The sequence below is a fragment of the Myxocyprinus asiaticus genome, chromosome 19 (assembly GCF_019703515.2).
Source record: "Myxocyprinus asiaticus isolate MX2 ecotype Aquarium Trade chromosome 19, UBuf_Myxa_2, whole genome shotgun sequence".
NCBI classification, from domain to species: Eukaryota; Metazoa; Chordata; class Actinopteri; order Cypriniformes; family Catostomidae; genus Myxocyprinus; species Myxocyprinus asiaticus.
The window spans coordinates 11,449,289-11,463,340 of NC_059362.1; the positions used below are offsets into that span (position 1 = coordinate 11,449,289).

The following is a 14,052-nucleotide window of genomic DNA, read 5'->3' on the forward strand; positions in this document are numbered from 1 at the left end:
GGCAACGTCACCACCTACGTGATTATAACTAACTGTGTTACTAGGGTTGCCAACTTTCTACCAGCCAAATATGGGACATTCCAGCTTTAAATACGGAATACTTTTTTTTCCAATGGGCTCCAGCATGAGATGCTGCACAAAGGTTAAAGAGGTCCACTTAAAGCTTGTTTACATCAAAAACAATTGAAAAACAGGGCAGACGGACACAAAAACGTGTTCGGTGTGTACAGCCCCTAATACGCTTAAAATGAAAACCGCTTTAGGGGCCTGGGTAGCTCAGTGGTAAAATACGCTGGCTACCACCCCTGGAGTTCGCTAGTTTGAATCCCAGGGCGTGCTGAGTGACTCCAGCCAGGTCTCCTAAGCAACCAAATTGGCCCGGTTGCTAGGGTGGGTAGAGTCACATGGGGTAACCGCCTCGTGGTCACTATAATGTGGTTCTTTCTCGGTGGGGCGCGTGGTGAGTTGAGCGTGGATGCCGCGGTGGATGGCGTGAAGCCTCCACATGCGCTATGTCTCCGTGGCAACACGCTAAACAGCGTCTTAGAAGGGGAGGCAACAAAGATTCATCCTCTGCCACCCGGATTGAGGCAAATCACCATGCCACCACGAGGACTTAGAGCGCACTGCGAATTGGGCATTCCAAATTGGGTGAAAAAGGGGAAAAATCCAAAAAAAAAAAAAAATGAAAACCGCTTTAAAACAATGTCTTGGAAAAACTAATTTCTATCAGTCTTCACTTTTAATAAACACTATTTTTTGTCAAAAGAACAAAGCTGCAATCAATAGGGACAGGCAATATTTTTCTATCAAGCATTTTCTTCCCCATAATTAACTTTTACATTTTTAAAGCTCAAAGAAATGGCTTCCTGTTAAAAATGTGGGTCATCAGTTTGTAGACAGTAGGCTATATGACTAATGTGTCAAAAATAGTATTTTATATTTAGTATAATAAAAAATAGTATTTTTTTATCACTTGTCTGAGTACAAGTCTTAGTAGTAACCATGCATTATAATGGATTTTTATGGGAGAGAAAACACTTAACATGATATATTGTATTTCTCCTTGGATTACAGTGTTGTTATTTTGTCATTAAATAGTATTTATCAAAAAAAATCACACAAAAAAACCCTGTACTGTATTGTAGCCTACTTTAAAAAACGTTCTGCCATTTTCTCACCATCATTTAGCTGATTCTCTCTTCCAGAACGAGCACTGAAATATGCAATGTTATGTAATGTCATGAATTACTGGAGTTTTTGAAATCACAATGGTGATAAACAATTATCAAGCACTTGAATGCTATATGTTTGACAAAATTCTCCTTCTGACACAACAGAAGATATGCACTGGTTTTCATTTATCTTTTCCCCGGCCGCTTCTGTCAAGTGTGGCATCTGTGTAACTTCTAACAGCCGATATCTCACACAACTCACTTGAAAGGTATGTGCCAGTGGCGTAACTTGGATCTTACGGGCCCCAGTGCATGCAAAGAACCTGTCGGGTCCACTCCTTGGGGAGCCTGGGTCATTTATCGTCACCCCTTGAGCCTGCAGTCATTTTTATGGTTCCTTTTGGTTGACTGTTGTGGGCCCCCTCTCACCCCAGGCCCTAGGGCAGCTGCCCACCCTGCCCTCCCTGTAGTTATGCCCCTGTCATTTGTTTCAGCTTCATTTTCCTGATTTATGAAACATTCGCAGCAGTTTGGGTGAGTGTGAGACACTAAAATACAGGACAAACATCATTCTGTATGGATTTCATGCGGAACGCAACTTTGTTCCCTTAAATACGGGACGATTCCGTATTATACAGGACGGTTGGCAACCCTATGTGTTACTAGTCTACCCAGAGCTAGCTAGCTTTGAACCTGAAGGCTGATTTTATTCTATATTATCTTTTAGCAATATTTAGATGAGCTAGCTAGCGCTAGCTATCTAATCTGTCAAATATAGCCCAACAGTTTGCCAGCTTTCTGCCACCACTTACTGTGCATGCACTGCAATGTTTGTAAACAAATTTGGTCTAAATCTCATCACATGACAACAAAATGGCTTCCTGCATGTTGGTTGCGCCAAGTCTATCCACTCTGCAGAAATCTTGAGAACTATCCCAGGCAGCTATTTTCAGTAATACAAGTAGCTACAGCTCTTATCTACATGAATTGGGGGGGGAGATGGAAACTGCCAAGCTTACATTTCAAATACATATTTCAAATTAGTAATAAAATTTGAAACAAACGTTTCATAAATGTTTTGCTTCAACTTGATCACACAGGAACTTGACATGTTGCTTCCAAATGCTTCGGTACCCTGACATCGACCCTATTCTGCCGAGTTACTGACAAGCGGCATCTCACATAGAGATCTTTGCATCAATTACTGTGAAAACTGTGTTTACCTTTTTCTTTTGGTGCTACTGATATCGCTTCGGCCAGCGGGGGCAGTGGTTCGTATTTCATTAAGCACAGACTGAATTTAGCTAAAGATCTTTCTACCTACTTTCGCCAAACCACCAGCCACCAACCTCCTTTACAAATGTTTTTGTCTGGAGGACGAAAATGAGGACTGTGGAAAGAGTCGGCTAAAGGATTGGAGTGTAAAGTGGATATTCTTTGGATTTTGGCCTTTTCACACTGGATGTGGCAAGCAGTAATATTGCCGCACGGCTACCGTGTTCCCCCGTAAAAGTGTTTGTTCAGTCAACGCAGCGCTTGAGTTGCGGTCGGGTGCGCATTTTAAGTCAACCACATTTCTCTCAATATTTACTAAAAACAACATGAAATAAAAATATTATTATTAGTATAAAGTCATTTTAGTTGTATGTTCATTTATACACACTTATTATCTCTGTAGTCTCTTCAGTGTTACCAGATTTGGTGGGTTCTCGCCCAATTGGGCTAGTTTTAATTGAATTGTGTGGGGGAAAATATGCATGGGAGGATGGACAAAATGTGGGCTGGTTTGGAATGATTTTGGCAGGTTTAAAAAATGATACAATTAAGCAACTGCATTGCTCATGCAACTAAAATTAAGAAAATATCTCCACACACAATAATTTAATCAAATAGCCAAAACACTGATTGACAGAAAATGTGTTCAGTCTGGTTCAGAGGAGCTATGAGTTCCCACACCCAATAACACGTGACCTGAAGGTGTGGCCCCTGGATTTTAGTGATAGAAGGGTATCTTAACGACGACAAAGTCGTAAAACATTTAAGTGAAAATGGGGAAATGACTGTGAACCTCAAGTCATGATTAATGGCAGGACATATCTGTGGTGTTTTTTTTTTTTTGTTTGTTTTTTTTTTAATTGCACATTTGATGCTCTTGCAATCCAATGCAGAAATTGCATCTGAGATGCCTTTTTGCTATAAGTTTAATTAAGCTGGATGAGAAAGACCACTGCAGGATATTTCGAGATTTTAACATTTATGGCGATCATATTGCTTACACTTCCTGCATCTAATAATCATGCTGAGAGGGCATTTTCACGAGTGACTACTTAAAAGTGACTCTTGAATTTGCCGCTCCTCTTTGGATGTGCGCACAAGCCTGAACACGTAATGGATGAACATCAGCTGTTTTCTGTCCTCCCTGACAGCTGTCTGAGTACTTTGACTCTTCTGTGTATTAGCCAATTCAAGTGACTTTATTCAAGATTTACTGTTATTTTCAAGTTGGAATTTGGAGTGAGCCATAACAGTGTAAAAAGGTAGGACAGATTACATATAATCTTTATAGGACATAAAATATTGAATGGCAAAAACATAACTTCAAACGTAGCACAACGACATACTTTCATTATTTGGCTTCTTGATATCCCAGGGCAGCATCTTTGTACCTTTTCAGTGTGTGTTTGTCTTTTTGTGTGAATAGAAAAAGGGGGTAAAAGTAAAGGTTTTTGGAAACTTTATTGTTTCGTTGGTTTAATTGTGTCATTAATGTTGCAAAGGCTATGCTTTGATAATATTGTTAGCATGTGCTTGATTTTTTTTTATACACTATTTGGGCTGCTTTTGAACAATCATTGGTCTGGAAACCATCAAACGTATATGGCAACATTGAGTCGCTTGTGGTCCACAATGTAACTGCTAATGGTTTTCATTGTGATTTTGAGTTATCAGTTTAAACATGAAGCTCCATTTGGGAGGCCTAAATTAGTTTAATGAATTTTACTATTTACTTAAATAGTTGGTAAATTGCTTTTGCTACAGGAAACAGCAACTCTAAACCTATTAAATAAAATGGCATTTATTTTATTTTTTACTAGCTGGACTGCTTAAAATACATCCTTTTCCAGCATATTCCCACTAGAGATGTAAATCTTCACTGGCCTTACAATACGATTGGATTACGATTCAAAGGGTAACGATTCGATTACAAAATGATTCTCGTTGCATCATGATGCATCTTGTCCTCTAATTTTTTATCAATACACACACTTAGTATTAAATAGCATTAAATTATTCATTTAGAATGAATCGATCTCTAGCCTATAACTATAACCATAACTATCGGTTGCTTGTCCAGGATGGCTACATAAGATATCTGCTTCTGTGAGAGTGCAGATGTTAGCTTCTCCTTTCCACACCAAAGGTGATAGTAAAGTGACACAAATAGTGGGGTTGCTGCTTGAGAAATCATTCAAGCATCTTGTATGTGCAAGGATCTGACGAGAGCGAGACTGGCAATAAGCAACAGCAAAGAAATAGAGAGCGCAAGAGGAGAGAAAGGCATTGGAAAGCAGGAGACAAAAAATTATTAGAAAATAAATACATCACCCACATCTCCCGAGTCGCTGTTTTATTATTATTTTCAGCTGTTTTTCCCCTTTCTGTGAAATAACGGGCGCTATGTGATGTGTTATCACAAATAAACCCATTGCTATGTGTGTGAGTTTGCGAATGAATTTCGGGATTGAAGTTTCAGTCAGGGATGAAGGTCATGAGGTTGGTATACATCTAGTCTGCGATCAGTTTTGTAGGTGTGCTTGGCTTTAGTATATGCATCTGACCACTGGTTTCTAGCATCTCACTCTGTCTCTGGTGCGCACATAAGTGCCACTGCGCTGCTAGGGTTTAAATTGAACTCAGAATCGATTCAGAATCGTGATGCATCGGAGAATCTATTTTTTCTCCCACCTCTAATTTTCACTATTCAAAACATTGAACCATGTACATTTCATATTAATAAAATTGGCCCATCTCAGCTGTCTCTGGCCACACTGAGTTTGATATGGCGGACACAACTTTTTGTGTGAACATACTTGGCAAATAAATGTGGCAATCAAGTGGAGTCAGGAATATTGTAATTCCATGTTTCAAGCACATGAATGTCCAAGCGAAGTCATATTTACCATTGGGAAACTCATAATTCTAGATGATATCCAAGTTGTGATGTTGGAAGGGGTGTGTCGACGTGAAAGATAATGGAAAGCAATGCTTTGTGTCAATTTCAGTGATTTATTTCAATAAAATTCATTTGTTACATTTTATAGTCAACTAATGAAAAGCTAATTACTCAACCTTCACAGTTTGTTTTATGCTAATTCATTAATCATTTTCCAGATAACATGCATTAAATCATTTAGGTTGTGTAAAAGTCATGTATTCACTTATGCTTATTCACCGTGTATTCGTTTTACTTTGGCTTTTTCCGTATTTTTATTTCCGACTTTAATGTGTCGTAATAACGAATGCCCAACTTAGACATAGAAGCTTCCCAGATGCACTTGAAGCAAAATCTCTTTCTGATTCTGATAATATCATGGTATTTTAATATTTACCATGGTACTCAAGTATTATCATATTCGTACACCATGGTACTTACAAGGTACTCCAATGTACTTCAAAGAATACCTTGGTATTTCCTGGTACTAGGGTTGGGAGGGTTACTTTTGAAATGTATTCCACTACAGATTACAGAATACATGCTGTAATATTTAATTTGTAACGTATTCCATTAGATTACTCAAGGTCAGTAATGTATTCTAAATACTTTGGATTACTTCTTCAGCACTGGTAGATTTTTTCACTTGTTTTGACTATAAAAACTCTGCCAGTACAGTAAGACAAAATACACATGTTAAAAATACATTCTCTGAAAAACCTAAATATCTTATGCAGTGTTGTTTCTAAAACAAGATACAATCTAATTGATCTTGTTTTAAGGATTTTTAGATATTTTTACAGGAAAACAATACAAAAATTATTATCAAGAATATGATTTTTGCCCTAATATCAAAGGTCTTACTAGAAAAAAAGAAATTATGATCTAATGTGAATTTTCTTGATAAAAAAAATATGATTGTGCCTGGTTGCATGTGCATGTAAAATGGCTAGAAATAGCATTTGAGCTTAGCGTAAAGCTGACAATTTACACAAGGTTTATTTGTATTTTTTCTGCTCCAGACTTACTTCAAACTTACTTCTCTGTCTGCTCGTATGAATGTAACACATCATAAGAAAGTGTTTCACCGCTGTTCAAATGCACTTTGGATCACATCATTTATATGTATAAATGTTTTCCATCTGAAAGGACTAAATATTAAATGAAACAAATGACAATAAAATTTAAAGTAATCTCTTCAGTAATCAAAATACTTTTTGAATGTAACTGTATTCTAAATACCAATGATGGAATACAGTTACTTATATTTTGTATTTTAAATACGTAATCCCGTTACATGTATTTCGTTACTTCCCAACCCTGCCTAGTACAGAAAAAAACATGGTAATACATGGTACATTTTGTACTACCATAGTACAAAGTACAAAAATATGCTTTAACCATGATACAAGTCCAAAATGAAAAACTCACCAATATATAACTAATTGACATTTTGCCAGTACCGCACAGAAAGACTCTGTATTTCGGGCTGGTCTAAGTCGTGAATGTCTGTGTTTGAGATTCAAAACTGTGTTTGTTAGCTGAGCCACAGAAATAATACATACTGTATTATGAGTGTTTGGTCTATAAAAGGTGTGCTGTGATTTCTAACATCACAGAAAGCAGAGAACCACAGAACAAAGCCTAATTATCCTTTCAACAACCAACTGCTCACTTAAGCAATGACAGATCACAGGTAGAGTGCCTATATTTACCATACCCACTCATTCACACTCACACACAGTCTCACACACACACAAGTGCTGAAGCCTGTCAGATGCTCGGCCCCTGCAGTGTGGAGAGTTTTGAGTGAGCTGCAGACGCAGCAGACGTTTGGCATAACAGAGCAGCCACGGGAAGAGAGACCAAGAGAGAGACGTTCAAGAGAGAGATTTATAAGCGAATGCCAGCTCCAGGGTTTCACATGACTTCTCGTACTCAAGCAAGGGAAGCACACGGCAAGCCTCGTCCGCTTCCTACCCTGATACACACAGGAACTCAATGTGCTCTGTGTAGCTACCATGTGTCATCACGTGAATGATGCCCCACTGCCAGGCAGCAGAGCAGAAAAGCACATCTCTCTACACAGAAAATGTTGCAATATTGCTAGGCAACATTCCGACTCTACCTCCATTCATGACAATTCATAAACAGAGGTACAGGGACAACCTGTATCCATCACCCTTGAGCAGATGTTGACGTCTTCACTGAATTAGAATATCACATGGTAGTGGTATCGCAATGCATGTCACGGATACCTGTACCTGAGTGTAGCTTCAACTGAAACACACATGCATACTGGGGCCAGATGTGATATTCAACACCAGCCAATCTACATACAGACACGCTGAAAAACAACGTTACAGATAAGCTCCGACACATTCAGCACTTTTGATCCCATCCGCACCTCCAATTTAGGACATCTTCATTCATTCCCAGAGCAACTGGTTCTTCAGTCATGCGGTCGGATTGACTCGTGTACTTACCTCTGTGCTGGAAGCATCACATACAGGTCCTCTTCAAACCATCCCCGAAATCCAGAGGACAGTTATGAGACAGAGAGCCAGGAAAACCAAATGACACACAGGCTTACACTTCCAATCCAACCACCCTGGATATAAACAGCTCGTCTCTGGCTTTTCCCGTTTTTCTGTTTCCCCCTCTCTCTGCCTCTCTCCTTTCTCTCTTTCCCGTCACCTCCTCAAGAGCAGAGGAGTGGAGAGGAGCTGATCTCCCCGTCGCTGGTGTTAAGCTGTGCGTTTAGAGCTCCTCTGCAGCGATCTCGGCATCTTCCACAAGCTCCGTTGGTACACGGCAAAATGTGGAACCAGACATTGGATTCAGGATTCTCTCTTGCTCACCACTGGTCCCTGCTTACTCACTCTCAATTTGTATTCCTCTTATTTCATCTGTATCTTTTGTCATCTGTTTCTGCTCTCAATGCAAATGTCACAAGCAAGCCTGATATCCAATCGAGGGGAAAAAATAGATTCTGTTAAAAAAGAAATCCTCCTTCTCTGATGAGGATGATGATATCACTGTTTCAGTGGAGCAGCTGAAAGCATTTCCTTTTCTCATTTCTGTATCATTGTCATCACAGATTGAGGAGGATGCTTTATGAGATGACCATATTAGGAATCCAGAAATGTCCCTTAGTGGAAAGCACATTAGCGCACAGGAGAGAGGCTGATATTTGGGGAGTTAACAGTTGCTCCATGACTTCTTACTTTCGAACCTCCTAATTTTAAGAAGGACAAAACTGATTTTAGTGGCTTATAATAAAATGAGACAGTGTTCCCTTCGACCATTGGCTAAGTATTGACCCTGTTTGCTCTCTTCAATTGTATTACCAAATACATAGTGATCAAGTCTGCCCTCTAGAAAATTATTTCCATAAATTATTTCTGCATCGATAAAGAATTTGGTAGAGCATAGAGGCACAACAAGTTTGTTGAATCATTCCAAATATATAGTTAGGCTTGTTCAGGCAGGCAGCAGAAAATTGATTTATTGGCTTAAATGTTTAGTTGTTTATACAGCCTTTTTTTTTTTTTTTTTTTCTTAACAGCCAAGTACATATTAAATACGATTTTTCAAAACTTAATCCAAATGATTTTTTAAAAATGTGTTTCACTCTGAATGGTCCTATCGGATATCAAAAAGTTTTTTTTTATTTATTTTTTTTTTTTTAACTATACATTAATGTACCTGAATGTAATGTAGTACTTACTGCACAGTAGTGTCTATAGCAGTGTATGAATTCACTCATCACTCACTATAAAGATGTTTGCCCAGATAGCACACCTACATCTCCGAGATGTCTTAAATCTTTTCATCTGCAAAGCATCACAATCTAATTAACATCTGCTAAACATCTTTAAAAGATCAGATTTACAAACATTCTAAATCATAAACGTTGACATCCGAGACATACTTATTGACATTCACTCACTAAGCACTTTATTAGGAACACCTGTACACCTACTTATTCATGCGATTATCTAATCAGCCAATCGTGTGGTAGCAGTACAATGCATAAAATTATACAGATACAGGTCAGAAGCTTCAGTAAATGTTCACATCAACCATCAGAATGGGAAAAAATGTGATCTCAGTGATTTCGACCTTGGTATGATTGTTGGTGCCATACGGGCTGGTTTGAGTATTTCTAAAATTGCTGCTTTTCAGATGAAAAGATCTAAAACAGACATCTCGGAGATGTACATGTGCTATCTGGGCTGGCATTCACTATATAGTGAATAGTGAATTGAGTGAATAAATGAATGGTTTTGGATACAACAAATGCTAGAATGTGTAAAGTACAGTAATGCCTTTGACGCTTATGTTCTTTCATGTGGCCAATCATGAGTTCAGCACCACATTTAAGGAGCCTGATATACTTCCTACGAAATCAAAGAACGAGCAGTTGTGACTTCTCTTAGAACAAAATATAGCCAAAAATAAGGTGTTTTTGCGTTTGTTTGGTGATTCGTAACAGCTCGCTTGGCAAACTTTTATGAAACATCTTACCGGCTGCTAAACACCTTACTGCCATTGGTCCACGTCATCGGTAGGTGTGACCTGGAGCTCCATCTACCTTGAGGCGGTCAGCTAATTCTGTATGCTGTTCAGTCAGTCAAGATCATTCAACATGAACACACCGGCGTGCAGTTATTAGCAAGCTGGTGAAAATGTACCTACATCTGTACGATCATTCGTGTAGAAAAATTTTCCAAGAACATGTCATGCGATTTTTGTCTTTTGTTTACAAAATTGGTCTACAAAAGGAATCATATCTACTCAAATACTCTCAAGTGCCCATTCACTCATGTACCATCTGCAATGAAAGCCATTCACACATCTAAGTAAGATATGCTTCTCTTATCATCATTCTTTTGTCTGTATTTTGCACTAACACTCTTTTATACACCCATATTTGCAGTAGTATCAGTGTCATCATAAATTACAATAACATAGTGTAACATAGTGCTTATTATGGCCGCATAAAGCGTGTTAGTGTCATGAATTCAGAACGTAAAAAAGACAAATGGCGCATTTTCTACTGCATATATATTATTTTAAATCATCAACAAGTGGTTAAAACAGCTTCTTTTACTTGATCTCATGGGAATTATATTCATAGAATGAGGCATAAAGTCATTGATAACACAATTTAATGTTACATAAACGTCTTGAGCTTCCTCATATTTAAATGTACCTCTAAACGCCTCCCGCATTGGTGTGGCGGTAGTCTGAATACTCGCAAACAGTATACCGCTGCTCGGCTGTTTCAAACTTATTTTTATCCCTGAGTGAAGAACGCAGAAGAACTTCTCGTTAAGTATACTGGGGCCTGAAGATGTCATGATGGACATGAGCAAATTCAAGTGAAGTCTTTTGGCATCATGCTTGGTTTAAGTTATTACTATGTAGATATACCAGACAATGACTATACTGCACTCTCTGGATTTGATTTAATCATTTGCAAAATGACAGTGCAGAAAATTAGCCCCAAGATTTGACCTGAAAACAAATTGGAATTGGGTGTGAAAAAGGCTTATAGACCTAGACCTTTTGTTTGGTAGGCTACACTTTAGTATTTTACTAATTAACATTATTATATTAAAAATGCATCTCCACTAAGCATCACAATCATCACCTTCAAACAATGCAAAGAACCTTTGAGTCTGTAAATAAAATGACAGACAAAAGAGAGGCATTTAAAGATTACATAACATAATTAGCAATGGACAGGAAGCCAATTAACATCAAAGGGTTTAAAAAAATTAATTAGGCCACTGGGATCTAGCAACTTCATGCCTAGGCATTCTACCATCTCAGAAGCCCATGCATATTTTACAGCCAAGTTGTAAAACAGATATTCTACTGCAGTGAGCTTCACAAAGGACATTCAGACGTTGGTGGGTATGGAAGCTTTCATGAGAGGCCCTGCCTATTTCATTTCCAAAGACAAGGGTCTGCAGTCCTACATGCATGAATTCAGAGAGCCACAAAAGAGAAAAAATATACAAAGATATTGCAAGATCCTGTTTGTCTAAAATAAATTAGACGGAATCTATAACCTTAAATCAGACCTGCATGTGAAACTTGGTACATGATACTGCCAGTAATTACCCTCACTGAACTGCTGTCACAGGATGCCACCTGACACTGTTGGAGGATGACAGTTATGAAATCAAAGCACTGAAGAGACTGTCAATCTGAAATTAATGCAACTACAATAAGAGAAAGCCATCCAACAAAGTCTTATTCAAACATAGACCTTATTCACAGCAGTGCCATCATTGACAGGAATGACAAAGAGGCTGTGAGGGATAGTACAGTCTCTTCAATGGGCTGTACTGCAGTTTAAAGTGTTTTTGGATCGTTCCGCAGAAAAAACATTAAAAAAACATCTGTCCAAGAACAATTAGTTGACAAAAAAACTCCAGACAACATGAGTTGTGGAAAATCAGATGTGATCTAGGAGCTTTTCACAGCTTTATACCATGTGTGTCATTGAAGAGATGGTAAGTCTATCCCTCACAGCCTCATTGTCATTCCCATTAATAATCAAAGATACCATGAATATGGTCTATTACCACAGTTACCAGAGTGGACACACTGATCACACTGGTCATGTCTAGAAGGTAACCCCCCAGTTACCAGTTACCTAAATTCTTGCGAGAGCCGCATTGAATGTTCACACACTACGTTTTTTGTGTTTATTAGAGTAATACAGAAACCTTACACCTACCCCTTAACCTAACCTAACCCTAACCTTAACCCTACCACTAAATCTAACCCTAAACCTAACCTTGGTAACAGTGAATGAGACTCTCGTGAGACTTAGGCTGTGGTGGGGTTACCTTCTAGACACAGCCGATCACACTTTAAAATCGACAGTAGGTCAAAAGTTCTTCAGCTAAAATCGGTTTGTGCTTACCAAAATTTGAATAACTGCACCCAGTGGCCGAAGCTGGAAGTGTTGGTGAATGTATGAGACTACAAACCTAAACCTAACTGTCAGTGAAGTAAAACTGTAATTTTAGAGCAAAAACAAAAGCATATTTTATTACCTTTATTGCCTAACCCAACCCCCAACCCTAAACCTAACCATCAGTGGAGTAAAAATGTTATTTTTAGAATGAAAATGCAACCTCTTAAACACACTCATCATTGTATATGTGTATGTGATTACCTCCGGGTTCCCATGGGGCCAGAACCCATGCCTCAGAGGTTGTTTGCACAACCTGCTATCAATAGCATTAGAGGGAAACATGATCATGTTCGAATTGATTAAAACAATATCTGATGGGTGATGCCGCTTGCCAGTAATTTGGCTGAATGGGATTGATTTTAGGGTACATGAATATTCAGATGTAACATGCTGATGTCTCATGTGATCATGTTGGTGACTTGTACCAGATTATTGTGTGCAATGTTGCTTGTTACCATTTTTTATATATATTTTTCACAATTCTAAAAAAATGTTCAGTGAAAAAATTACCATCATGGGGTGACTAAACAGAAACCAAGAGAACAAGCTAAAATCATATTTTTTATGATTTAGTTATTTTATTTATTATATTTATCCAGTTTAAATCTTTGAGTTAATATATTGTAAAATAATTGTCCACTTATTTTTCTTATTTTATTCAGCAATTTTGTCCTTAATGCCATTTGTTGTCTTTAAATTATGTGATATAATATTTATAGTGGCATTTTCAATGGCCAGTGATTCTCAACCATGTTCCAGGAGGCCCCCCAACACTACACATGTTGGATACCTCCATAATCAATCACACCTGATTTAAATAATCAGCTCATTAGTGGAGACTCCATGACCTGAACTGGGTGTGTCAGAAAAGGGAGATATACAAAGTGTGCAGTGTTGGTGGGCCTCCAGGAACAGGGTTTGGGACCACTGTCATAAGCCATTAAAAAAAAAAAACACATCGGTGGACCACTATACAAAACAAAGGTTCTGGTTTACAGCACATTAAAACTTGGCAAGACATGTGAACCCAAGAATTACATTATTAAGGGTGTAAAGGCTCAGGTATCCTTTGTTTTTCTGCGTTCAGACTAAATTATGCCTGCTCTTAAACGTTGCATATATTTCATTATTTAGTTTCATATTTAAAAGTATAATTTAATATTTTAATTAATTTCATATTTTTATATTCATATTTTGTATCTAAAAACATAAAGTGCACTGCTGCGGTTTATTAGCTTCATCGGTATGCTTTGATTTTTAAATGGTTTTGCATTAAACTTGTGGAGTTCTTGTCTGCACACCAGACAAAAAAGCGGAAAAAAACATTGGCTTACCATTTATCAAGTGCTGAAACTTTGTCAGGTAAAAAAAAAAAACAAGCTGGAATCATGTGTAACAGTGTAACAGTCACATTAAATCTTCTTTGCAACCTAAACATCTTCAGACTGTCGAATCTTTGTGACAGTGCAGGTGTCTCGATATTCGTTTATAAATGTTCTTTTTAACTTGACACAGTGTCTAACGTGGCTGTACTGGATGAGATGCTGAAAAAAAGTGAGATGCAGTGCAGCAGTCACAGATGTTCGTCCAACACGTGTTTACATAGAAAAACAATTGAAAAACAGTGCAGACGCACACAAAAACATGTGTGAACAGCCCCTAAC

General features: G+C 38.0%; 1 protein-coding gene across 1 annotated transcript in view; it reads right to left on the reverse strand.

The window, feature by feature from the left end:
• LOC127410210 (disks large-associated protein 2-like) overlaps window positions 1–7,998 on the reverse strand; it is a 174,883-nt gene extending 166,885 nt beyond the window's left edge. Inside the window, exon 1 of the mRNA XM_051645355.1 lies at window positions 7,875–7,998. The gene's annotated coding sequence lies outside the window, so the exon portion shown is untranslated. The remainder of the gene's footprint in view (window positions 1–7,874) is intronic.
• Window positions 7,999–14,052: the final 6,054 nt, after the last annotated feature.